This window comes from Canis aureus, chromosome 36 (assembly GCF_053574225.1).
Source record: "Canis aureus isolate CA01 chromosome 36, VMU_Caureus_v.1.0, whole genome shotgun sequence".
Classification (NCBI taxonomy): domain Eukaryota; kingdom Metazoa; phylum Chordata; class Mammalia; order Carnivora; family Canidae; genus Canis; species Canis aureus.
Window position 1 is genome coordinate 18,766,073 of NC_135646.1, and position 12,039 is coordinate 18,778,111.

Consider the following 12,039-nt stretch of genomic DNA (forward strand, 5'->3'; position numbering starts at 1 on the left):
CTGTTGCTTCCTACCTAGCCCATATCCTGAGCCACAATTTTATTGATCTCTAGCAAACTTGAGTTTCTCTGAACCAGATCATTCCTGGTATCTTTAAATGCTCCTTCATGCCCCTCTTGCTGAACTGATTCTTTGGCCTAGTCATAGCTATCTATGCTTACTATCTCTGTCCCCTACTGTCTAGGTGTTCAAATAATCCTCTCCACCCAAAATTTCACCTTCCTTCTTACCAGTCAAAATCTTTGTTATTCACGACCTTTCATGGCAATACAAATAATTTTTATTTTTTTTATTTATCTATGTATTTGAGAGAGAGAGAGAGAGAGAGAGAGAGAGAGAGAGAACGCACACATAAGCACATGTATGTGCTCGGGGGTAGAGTGGGGAGAGAAAGGTCAGAGAGTGAATCTTAAGCAGGCTCCATGCCCAACATGGAGCCCAACATAACCCTGAGATCATGACCCCAGGAGAAATCAGCATGGAGCCCAACATAACCCTGAGATCATGACCCCAGGAGAAATCAAGGGACAAATGTCCAACCAAATAAACCACTCAGATGCCCCAATACAAATCATTTTTAAAACATTTAAATATTACCTCCAAAGTATAATTCTATCCTTAGTCAAAGCATCCATCTAGGGAAAGTTGAATACGATTTTCAGCACACAGGTGTCAATTTTTTAAAAAAAACTTTCCATGTATTCTTTCTCACTGGATCCTCTACTCCTTCTTCAAAACAAAAAGCCAAGAAAGAAGGAATCATGGGATCCAGAAAATAGGATCTACATCAAGAGGCAAAAAGGTAAACCCAAGTTCAATGGCAAAGGAAATTTTAGAGACGAAAACTATGCAGAACTAAAACAATAACCACACAATCTAGACTGGAGAAAATAGCACAGGGTTCGAAGAAATAGGTCTCCTGAGAGTAGAAATGAAACTGATAATTGAGAGAGAATTCTTCATGGGTCTTCTGCATTTCTGTACATCATGTGAGCAAAAGCACTTTGTTCTGGACTATCTTTTCAAGGATAATTATATAGAAAACAGCTTTAAAGGATAGACTGTTTCCCTATGGCACAAAGGGCAGGCATGCTTACTGACCAATATAAAAGATTCAGGCTCCCTCCCAATAGTGCAACCCACTGCATATGTAGATATCATCTGGCCCTTCATATTACACTGAGAACTGGGATTTGGGGATGCAAGAAAATGCTGATACTCTGGCTTATGTTATTCCTGTAAGTAATCAAGTCCTTTGTCTTTGACCCTACAGTCTCAAATCTTCTGCCACACCCATAAAACTGGGACCATCTAACCTGAAAGTATGAGTTAAATTTCAGACTCTTCACAGTCTTGGCAACTGATAGATTACTGATGTTTTAATATTTTAAGATTTATAAGTCCAGGGGAAAGTTTAGAGATGAATTAGAGATAGATGTATACGTGATGAATAAGCCAAAAAATAAGACAATTATTAGTGCCAAAGAAAACATCTGCTTAAAAAGTATAATTATAGTCCACTGTGGGCTTCAGCTGTGAATATTTACATAGATATAATGGACAAACTGAATAAACCCAAAATTGCTAAAAGTCATGTTGATAGGATAAAAAATGTAAAAAAAACAAAGTCTCCATTTCTCATAGTAGAAATGTCCAACACACTAAAAATAACAACATGAGCATGGACATATAAACATCAAAGGAAACAAATAGGAAACTGCCTCTGGACAGAGGAAAATCAAAGGCAAAGAGGGACTCTGGTTTTTTTAATTCTTTATTGTACATCCAATAGATATGCAATGCTGGAGATAATCAAATTGTGCTATCAATACAGTAGTAAGTACTATGATTATGGAGCATTTAAAAGCTAGTAGAAAATTTTCATTTAAATTTAATTAACATAAAGTAACCATATGAAATCAATATGTAAAAGTCAATTGTATCTTTATACAATAAACAATCCAAAAAGGAAATTAAAACATCAACTTCATTTATAACACCATAAAAAAATACTTAGAAACAACTTTTAAAATAGAAGTGTAAGACACTGAAACCATAAATCATTAAAACAAAGATTACCTAATTAAATGGAAAGACATCCCATGTTCATGGACAAAAGGCTTAATATCATTAAGATGGCTCCTCAAGTTTATCTACAAATTTTACACAATCCCTATCAAAATCCCAGCAGCCTTTCCAGCAGAAATTAATAAATGATCCTAAAACTCCCATACAAATCCAAGAGACAGCATAACCAAAATTATCTGGTTTTTTTTTTTCTTTTTAAAGATTTATTTACCTATTTTAGACAGAGAATGAGCATAGGGCTAAGGGGTAGAGGGAGAGAGAGAAAGTCCAGAAAGACTCCATGCTGAGTGTGGAGCCCAACCATGGGCTTGATCTCCCAATCCTGAGATCACAATCTGAGCCAAATTCAAAAGTCAGCCTTAAACTGACTGTGCCACCCAGGTGCCCCCAAAATTATCTTGAAAAAGAACAAAATTCTTTTCAAAGACACATACATCAGAATTTCAAAACTACAAAAGTACAGTAATCAACACTGTAGTAAAGGCATGAGGAGACACACAGATCAAGGTTATAGAACTCAGAGCCCAGAAATAAAACCAAACATTTATGGGTAATTAATTTTCAACAAGACAATTTAATGAGGAAAGTTTTTACAACAAATAATGCTGATATCCACATGCAAAGGAATAAATGTCATAGACTACTACCTCACAACATATGTAAAAATTATCTCAAAAGGGATCAAAGACCTAAATGTCAAAGTTAAAACTGTAAAAAACTCCTAGGAGGAAATAAAGGAATAAATCTTTGTGACCCTGACTTAGGCTTTGGTTTCTTAAATATAACTAAAGCTCACAAAAAAGGAAAAACTAGATATGTTAGCCTTCATTAAAATTAAAAACTTGCATGTCAAAGAATACCCTCAAGAAAATGAAAGGAGGGCAGCCTGGGTGGCTCAGTGGTTTAGCACCCTCTTTGGCCCAGGGCGTGATCCTGGAGACCCAGGATCAAGTCCCACATCAGGCTTCCTGCATGGAGCCTGCTTCTCCCTCTGTGTCTCTGCCTCTCTCTCTCTGTGTCTCTCATGAATAAATAAATAAAATCTTAAAAAAAAAAAAAAAAGGAAAACGCACAGAATGAGAAACAATATTTGCAAATCATGTACTGAAAAGGGACTTGTATCCAAAATTTTTGAAAAAATTTTGCAATTAAAAAACTAAAAGAAAAAAAATAAAATAAAATAAAAAAATAAAAAACTAAAAGACAGCATGAGCAGTAGCCGCTGCTGGGGAAACATGGTGGAGCAAGAGCAAAGAAAAAAGATCCCTTTGGTTCCAGAAAATCTCCTGAAAAAGAGGAAGGCTTATCAGGCCCTTAAAGCAACTCAAGCAAAGCAGACACTTTTGGACTAGAAGGAGCAGAAGAAAGGAAAAAAGCTCAAGTTTAAGTGACTGGAGTGATTCCTACATGATTCCTGGTGGCAGCAGCGTGACAGGGTGTGCCTCAGAGGCCTGGAAGTGAAACCTCATGGCTTAGAAGTGCCAGATAAACATTCTTTGGCCTTCATTATACACATCCAAAGGATTAATGAGGTGAGTTCACTGGTGCAGAGGACCATTGCAAGGCTGAGCCTGAAGATCTTCAGTGGTGTCTTTTTCAGAGTAACCCCCCAGACGATGAAGACACTGCGGATAGTGGAACCTTATGTGACCTGGGGATTTCCAAATCTGAAGTTTGTCCGGGAACTCATCTTGAAACGTGGACAAGCCAAGGTCAAGAATAAAACCCCATCCCTTTGACAGACAACACAGTGATTGAGGAGCATCTGGGGAAGTATGGTGTTATTTGCTTGGAAGACCTCATTCATGAAATTGCCTTTCCGGGTTAGAATTTCCAGGCCATCTCTGCGTTCTTTTGTCTTTTCCACCTCTCAATAGCCCGAAATGCTACCAAGAACAGTGTGGGCTTCCTCAAGGAGGTGGGCTTACCTGGCTATCAAGGTGAATGCATCAATCAGCTCATTCGGCAGCTGAATTAAACCCAGAATATCTGAAAGCACAGTGCATTGGTGGCATGTGTTTTGTCTTCTGGAATTGTTACCAATATCTTCAAAGAAGATTATTTTCTGCTATATCTTCAGAAACTAAAGGGAGGGTCAAGGAAAAGATGATGATGCTCCTGGCAGGCACTTCAGACCATAGCAGTTCCAAGGAAAAGTTCCAGTGTGTTTTCCACATTGCCTGCCACTGCCACCTCTCAAATCAGCAAAGGACTCATGCCATGGAAGGAGTCCTGCTGCGTCACATCTTCTGTCCTGAGGTTTAATGGTGAACGAATACCCAAATGTGAATGGAAGACGGCAGTGGACCAAGCTCAGGGACATACTTGAACCTGGGGGTTCTGGGGCCTTGTTTTGGACAGACCTTGAAATACAATTACAAAGAAGAGCACACACACACACACACACACAAATAACCCTAAAAGACAAATAATCCAATTTTTAATGTGCAAAAGGTTTGAACAGACATCTCTCCAAAGAAGATACACCAATGATCAACAAGCACATGTAAAGATAAACAACATCATTAGTTGTTAGGGAAATGAACACCAAAACTCAAAAAGTTACAAAAAACTACCACTTCATGCCCATTAAGATAGCTATACTCAAAAAGACAGTCAATAGCAGACGTCAGTGAGGATGTGGAGACACTGGAGCCTTCATACAATAGGATACAAACTACCTTGGGAACAGTCTGGAAGTTCCACAAATGGTTAAACATAGAGTTATATCATCTAGCAATTCCATTCTCATTTCAAGAGAAATAAAAACATATGCCCACAGGAAAACTTACATATGAATATGTATAATGTTATATGTTCTGTATGTGTGGTAGCATTATTCATAATAGCCAAAATGTGTAAACAACCCCAAAATTAATCGATAAATGGATAAATCAAATATAGTATATCCATTCAGTCATTAAAAAGGAATGAGGCACTGGTACATAATACAACATGAATGAACCTTGAAAACATCCTAAGTGGAAAAAAAAACAAAAAGCTACATGTTGCATGATTCCATTTATATGAGATGTTCAGAAAAACCACCAAAAGTGTATTAGTGGTTGCTTAGACCCGAATGAATAGCTACGGGAATAAGAAGTGACAGCTAAAGAGTACAAGGTTTCTTTTTGTAAAATTAACATTATGGCTGCACAGATCTGTAAAGATCGCTAAGAGTCCCTGAATTTTACATGTTACATGAGTAATTGCGTGGTATATGAATTATATCTCTATAAAGCTGTTACTTAAAAAGAAAAGACAAAATGATGTACTGATATACTACAACATGGTAAACCTTAAAAAATTATGTTAAATGGAAGAATCTAGACACAAAAGATAACATATTGTAAGATTCCATTTAAATGAAATACCTAGAATAAGCAAACCCATGGAGACAGAAAGATTTGAGGTTTCCAGGTGACATGGAGGATGGGGGGATGGGAAAGTAACTAACAAAGGGTTTCATTTTGGAGTGATGAAAATGTTCTAAGAATCAGACAGTGGTAATGGTTGCACAATCTTGCGAATATTGTAAAACCCACCAAAGTGTAATTAAGTGGGTGAATTTTATGGTTTGTAAAGCAGATCACAATTCAAAAACATTAGATAAAAAAAAAAAATTAGATAGCAAATAAATGACAAGTGACTACTTTATTGGACAGCAGAGCCACAGAGTTGCCTAAATTCACAGCAGGCCTTCTTAGAGAAAGAAATGGATTTTGTTTTAAACCATGTGGGAAGTATGGGTTGGGACGGGAGGGGAAGCAAATTATGAATAGCAAAGAAGTGCTAAACCTTTTTTTTTTTTTTTTTTTTTTTAAGATTTTGAGAGAGAGACAGAGCTACAAGAGCATTAGCGAGATAAAGCATGAGCAGGGAGGAGAAGGAGAACTAGGCTCCCTGCTCAACAGGGGGCTCAATCATTTGGGGCTCAATCCCAGGACCCCCAGATCATGACCTGAGCAGAAGGCAGATGTTTAACAAAGTGAGCCACTCAGGTGCCCCATGAGAAGTGCTAACCGTCTGGAATGTAATTGCTTAAAACTCTTTATTTTTTTTTTTAGGGGGAGACAGAGAATCTCAAGCAGACTAACAGCTGAGTGCAGAAGAGCCCAAGGCCAGGCTCAACCTCACACCCTGAGATCATGATCTAAAATAAAATCCAGGGCAGCCCCGGTGGCGCAGCGGTTTAGTGCCGCCTGCAGCCTGGGGCATGATCCTGGTAGACCCGGGATCAAGTCCCACATCAGGCTCCCTGCATGGGGCCTGCTTCTTCCTCTAAGTTTCTGCCTCTCTCTCTCACTCTGTGTCTTTCATGAATAAATAAAAAAATAAAAAAATAAAAATAAAATAAAATAAAATCCAGTGAGGTGCTTAACTGACTGAGCCACTCAGGCATCCCTTACTCAAAACTTTTGAATATAAACTCAGATGAAAGTCCAAAAGTTGTGGTCCAGGAATAGATGACTTTAAAAGAATGTCCAAATTCTATGGACATAAGCCTCAAGATTTATAAAAAAGAAGAAAATGAACTACAACAGCATTTCCAAGATTATACTATACTATAGTATTTAATAGCTGTTGGGCATGCAAAAATAGTTTTGAGGATTAATACATTTTGTGAAATACTACATTTAGGTAAGTCAAACGAGTTTACTACATGACACCCCAGAACACTTAAAATTATACTGTACCTTGCAGGTTCAGAAGGAGGCACATTTTGCAGTATCCACTTTACAACACAGCTATTTTTACACATTATGTAATGCTAGTTTGAGAAATACTAGACTATATGACTACAATGATTCTATCAATTTCAAAGCTGTATGATTCTTAAAAACTTCTGGCTTCAATTTTTGTTTTTTATTTAACTTGGTTTGTCATAAAAGTAAATTAGTAATTCTTTTTTTTTTTTTTGTAAATTAGTAATTCATTAAAAAATAGTTATCTAGTCCTAAAGTTATAGAGAAATAAACCATGTCAACTAGAATATGTAAAAAAGATCATATCATTTCCTGATTTTGATGGTTATTTTGTGATTGGATTAAAAATGTTTTTAGGAAAAACACACTCAAATGTTTAGCAGTGATGGGACATCAGGTCAGCAACTTCTTTCCAAGTGGTTCAGAAAACAAAAAGTTCTTTAATCTCAGCTTTAAAAAAAAAATATTTTAAAGAGAGAGAGCACATGGTGGGGAAGGACCAAAAGTGAGACAATCTCAGCAGACTCCCTGCTGAGCAGAGTCTGACCTGAGGCTTGATCTCACCACCCAGAGATCACAACCTGAGCTGAAATCAAGAGTGGGACACTCAAACAACTGAGCCACCCAGGTGCCCCTAATTTTAACTTTTAAATTAAAACTAAAAGAACAAAATAAAAAAATAAAAAAATTAAAAATTAAAAATTAAAAAATAAAAAATAAAACTAAAAGAAATTCCTTACTTTACTTGGATGGAATAATATTAAATTATTGTTGAGCTAAAAAAAAAATTTGAGGACAAGTTTCCAGTAACTTGTTTCACCATCATTAAATTTTGTTTCACCACCATTAAATTTTGACTCATAAATCTACTAACATAAGACTTTTAATTATCCTGTCAACACATAACTTATAATTAAGCATGTAAAAAACTCTTCCATAGTCACTTCAGCCAATAAAAGGCATGTATCTAAATTATACATATTTTTTTTTACCACTACTTCTTAAGCTAATTATCTCCTTCGGACCAATTAAAATAATGATTGAGTTTTAAAGGACTTTTCATGTTTAATGTGGAGACTATTACTCATCAGAAGTGAATAAACATAAAAGTACTAGGCTGAACCTTAATGACATTATTTTTACTTAGGATGGAATTACTAAGCCTTTTCTCTTTCAAATCATTCCTCCTTCATGTTAATATATAATTACCTGGTTAATACCAAATTCTAAGAATCTAAAAAACATCCAAGTTGCAGAATTCTTGAAACATTATAGAACAATAACTCCTATATATGAATGTTCCTGTCACAAGTATCGGGCCTTAAGCAAACTGCCAAACCAAAAATTCATTACCAACATAAAATAACTAAAGCAACTACAACACCCAGTTTGAAACCAAAGAGTGGTAATAGTTCAATGTTATATAATACTGTTTTGTTCAGAATAAACCTAAATATTTCAAAAGTAGAATTTCAATCATTATGTAATTTCTATTCTCAGCTCTAACACAGGGACTACTGTCTTATGTTTATTCTCTCCAGAAAGGCTAGAACATGGTGGAAATCTATAAATGTCTGTTGGATTAAACTGTCTTCACCTTTCCACACATGCCACTTAGGAATGCTATAGATATGTACTGGATTCTATTTCCATTATGGGATTTCCATTCAACTCACCTTGACGGTTTGGCCACAAAAGAAATTAACCTTTATTTTTTTTTTTTTTAACCTTTTACATGATGACTCATTACTTTCTGTGAGAGAGGCAAAGCCCCTAAACAAACAATAAAAGTACCTAACACATACCTTAAGGCAATCACTATGTCTTAATTATGTTAAAGAGCAAACCTCCATTTCATACTCAAGAGGAAAAAAAGTACTACCTAAGTAAAGGAAAACTAAATAAAATTAAAACAAACTGAAGTTTACTAAGTATAAATGACTGAATAAATTTAAAAATCCACTCCAGCACATGAAGTGGGGAAGCAAAACCAAGGGCTCCAAGTACAGGGTCAACAGGGTCAATTTTAAAAGCTAATACCTTAAGATTAAAAGATGAAAATGTGAAAGAATGACATTTCACAATATACCTCCCTCCTTACTGCCAGCGGTTTACTATCTTATAACCTGCTCTCCCCAGAGTAAGGTAGCTCACTGTTTCCTACCTTACAGGTCACTGTCACTTCTCTCAAAGGCAAAATGTTAAATGAAAGAGATTTCAAAAAAAAAAAAAAAGATGGGATAACAGCACAAATTTACACCACCTTAAGCTAAAAATGAGAGTGAAAAATACATATATGGCTTAACAAAAGACAGTAAAATAGAGCAATCAAAGATCTTAGGAACTATGCAAAGAAGAAATGTGCTGTATTTATGATTATACAGCTCCAGCAATGGATAAACCTAAAATAGAGCAAGTTACTGTTTCTCCACTCCTCACTTTCCTTCTTATAGTTGATGTATTTATTCAGCCAGCAACATGGTATATCCCACACAATGGTGATAGACATGCTTACTAGTTCCTTATGTCCACAAGTAGAATTATTTCTCTCAAAGATACAACAAAGTATTTTCTGTTAGTACAAACTTGAAAAAAATGCCAAACACAAAAATAGCTTATGACAGACTTCTCTGGTTTGTGTATGTCTGCAACACTAAATTTCTCAAAGATTTAAGTAGTTGGGAAATAATTATTCTGAAATCTTGTTGAGGAAAGTCCACATTATAGAGAGTTACATTATAAACAAATTTTTCTCAGAAGCAACCTCATCTCATAAAAAAAAGAAAGTATGTAGGGGCACCTGGCTGGCTTGGTAGAGCATGTGACTCTTGATCTTAGGATCATGAGTTCAAGCTCCACGTTAGGTATAGAGATTAAAAATGAAATTAAAACATAAATAAATAAGTAAATATTTAATAATAAATTAATAACTAAAATAAATAAAATAATGCTTTAAAAAAGAAAATATTTACAAAAATTATATGCATCTTTAGATTTTCATTACAATATATTTTCACTACTTAAAAGCAATTACTAGCCCAGCTGGAATTTTTTTGAATTATCATTAAAAATTAGCTGCCCTTTCTATGAACAGTAACATTCATGTCAATCTTCATTTGCAATAGTGAGACAGTAACATTAAGCTACTAGATAAGATTCTTTCTAAACAAAGACCAAAGTTTTATCATTAAGGAACATCTGGGTAATAACCAGTCAACAGTAACACTTGGCATTTCAAGTCACAGGAAATTAGAAATACATCTAGATTCGTTTTTTTGTTTTTTGGGGTTTTGTTTGTTTGTTTGTTTTTTAGAGAAGGAGAAGGGCAGATGGAGAGGAAAACAGAATCTTAAACAGGTTCCACCCCCCAGCACAGAGCCCAACATAGGGCTCGATCTCACAACCCTGACATCATAACCTGAGCTAAAATCAAGAGTTGGATGCTTAACTGAGCCACCTAATCACTCTAAAACACATCTAAATTCTGAATTAGTTCTATTTATACTTGGATTAACAAAAACTTGAAAATATTAAACTCAAATCTAACAAAATGAGGCCATCTGAGAACCTGTGTATTTTCTCCACAATTCCGAAATAATCTGTAACTTAATTACAAACACTGAAACAATTATTTACGGATTGATTTTCCTTTTCATATTTATGCCTTTATACCCACAGGAAAAAAGTCCATAACGAGGAAAAATACTAAAGCATAGATGATCATAAAGGTAAATAAAAATTAAAGATAGAAAGGGGACCTGGGTGGCTCAGTTAAGCAGCTGCCTTTGGCTCAGGTCATAATCTCAGGGTCCTGGGACTGAACCCCACACGGGGCACCCTGCTCAGTGAGAGCTTTCTTGTCCCTCTCCCTCTGCCTGCTGCTCTCCCCTTCCACCCAGCTTGTGCTCTAATAGATAAAATCTTAAAAAAAAAATCAAGATGGAAGGCCTAACAGGCTAGATAAGTCATCAAAGGCCCTTCGACCATGATCCTCCACCTGTGCTTTATAAATGGAAAAAAACAAATGACACTACTATACTCTAATTCAAAGGGAAGAGAGATTAATTAGAGACTTAATAACCAGTAGCACATAAATAAGTCATAAGAACAGAATGTATACCTTGGTAATCATAGTTAATAATACTGTATTATACATTAAAGTTGCTAAGATAGATCTTAAAACTTCTCTCACAAGGAAAAGAACTCTTCATGTATGGTGATAAATGTTAACCAGACTTACTGTGGTGGTAGTTTTCCAACATATACAAATATCAAACCATTATGCTGTACAGTTAAAGCTAATAATATTGACGCCAGTTATACCTCAAGAGCAAAAATAATAAGCAGTAGCACAGCACAAACTTAAATACATCACAATCTCTCTCCATACCCAAAGACTACCGACAAATGTTTTAATGACAACCTACCAAGTATCACTGTTTGCAAGGGCAAGAAAAAAAATTAAAAACACCATGACAATTCAATTAAACAGTGAGCATTATGTTAGGTCTTGGGGCGTGGGGTGGGTGGGTAATCACTCAAGATTCAGTTACAAGAAATAGTGCCACATTTTTCACAGAAATAGAAAAAACAATCCTAAAATTCATGTGAAATGAAAGACCCTAAAGAGGCAAAGTAAACCTAAGAAAGAAGAAAGCTGAAGGCATCACATTTCCTGACTTTTTTTTTTTTTTTAAGATTCTATTTATTTATTCACGAGAGACACACAGAGGCAGAGACACAGGCAGAGGAAGAAGCAGGCTCCCCTGTAGGGAGCCTGATCCGGACTTGATCCCATGACTACAGGATCAGGACCTAAGCCAAAGGAAAACACAATCACTGAGCCACCCAGGTGCCCCCAATACTTCCTGACTTTAAAATGTATTATAAAGTTAGAGTAATAAAAACACTATTATACTGACATAAAAATAGATATGTCAATGGAACAGAATCAAGAGCCAGAAAGAAATCTTCACATCTACAGTCAACCAATATTTTGACAAATAAGCCAAGAATACTCAATAGGTAAAGGATAGTCTCTTCAATAAATTGTGCTGGGAAAACTGGATAAACACAGATTTAAAAATGAAATTGGACTCCATCCTACACCATTCACAAAAATTAACTCAACATGGAGTAAAGGTGTATAACATAAGACCTGAAACTATAAAACTCCTAAAAGAAAACACAGGGAGAAGCTCCTTGATGTGGATCTTCGCAACTGATTTTTGGATGTGACACTAAA

General features: G+C 35.7%; 1 protein-coding gene and 1 pseudogene across 49 annotated transcripts in view; one reads left to right on the forward strand and one right to left on the reverse strand.

Annotated features, from left to right (window-relative positions):
* Positions 1 to 12,039, reverse strand: part of ABI2 (abl interactor 2) — a 119,593-nt gene that overhangs the window by 83,882 nt on the left and 23,672 nt on the right. The gene's annotated exons all lie outside the window — the stretch shown is intronic.
* Positions 3,314 to 4,066, forward strand: LOC144305749 (large ribosomal subunit protein uL30 pseudogene; annotated as a pseudogene).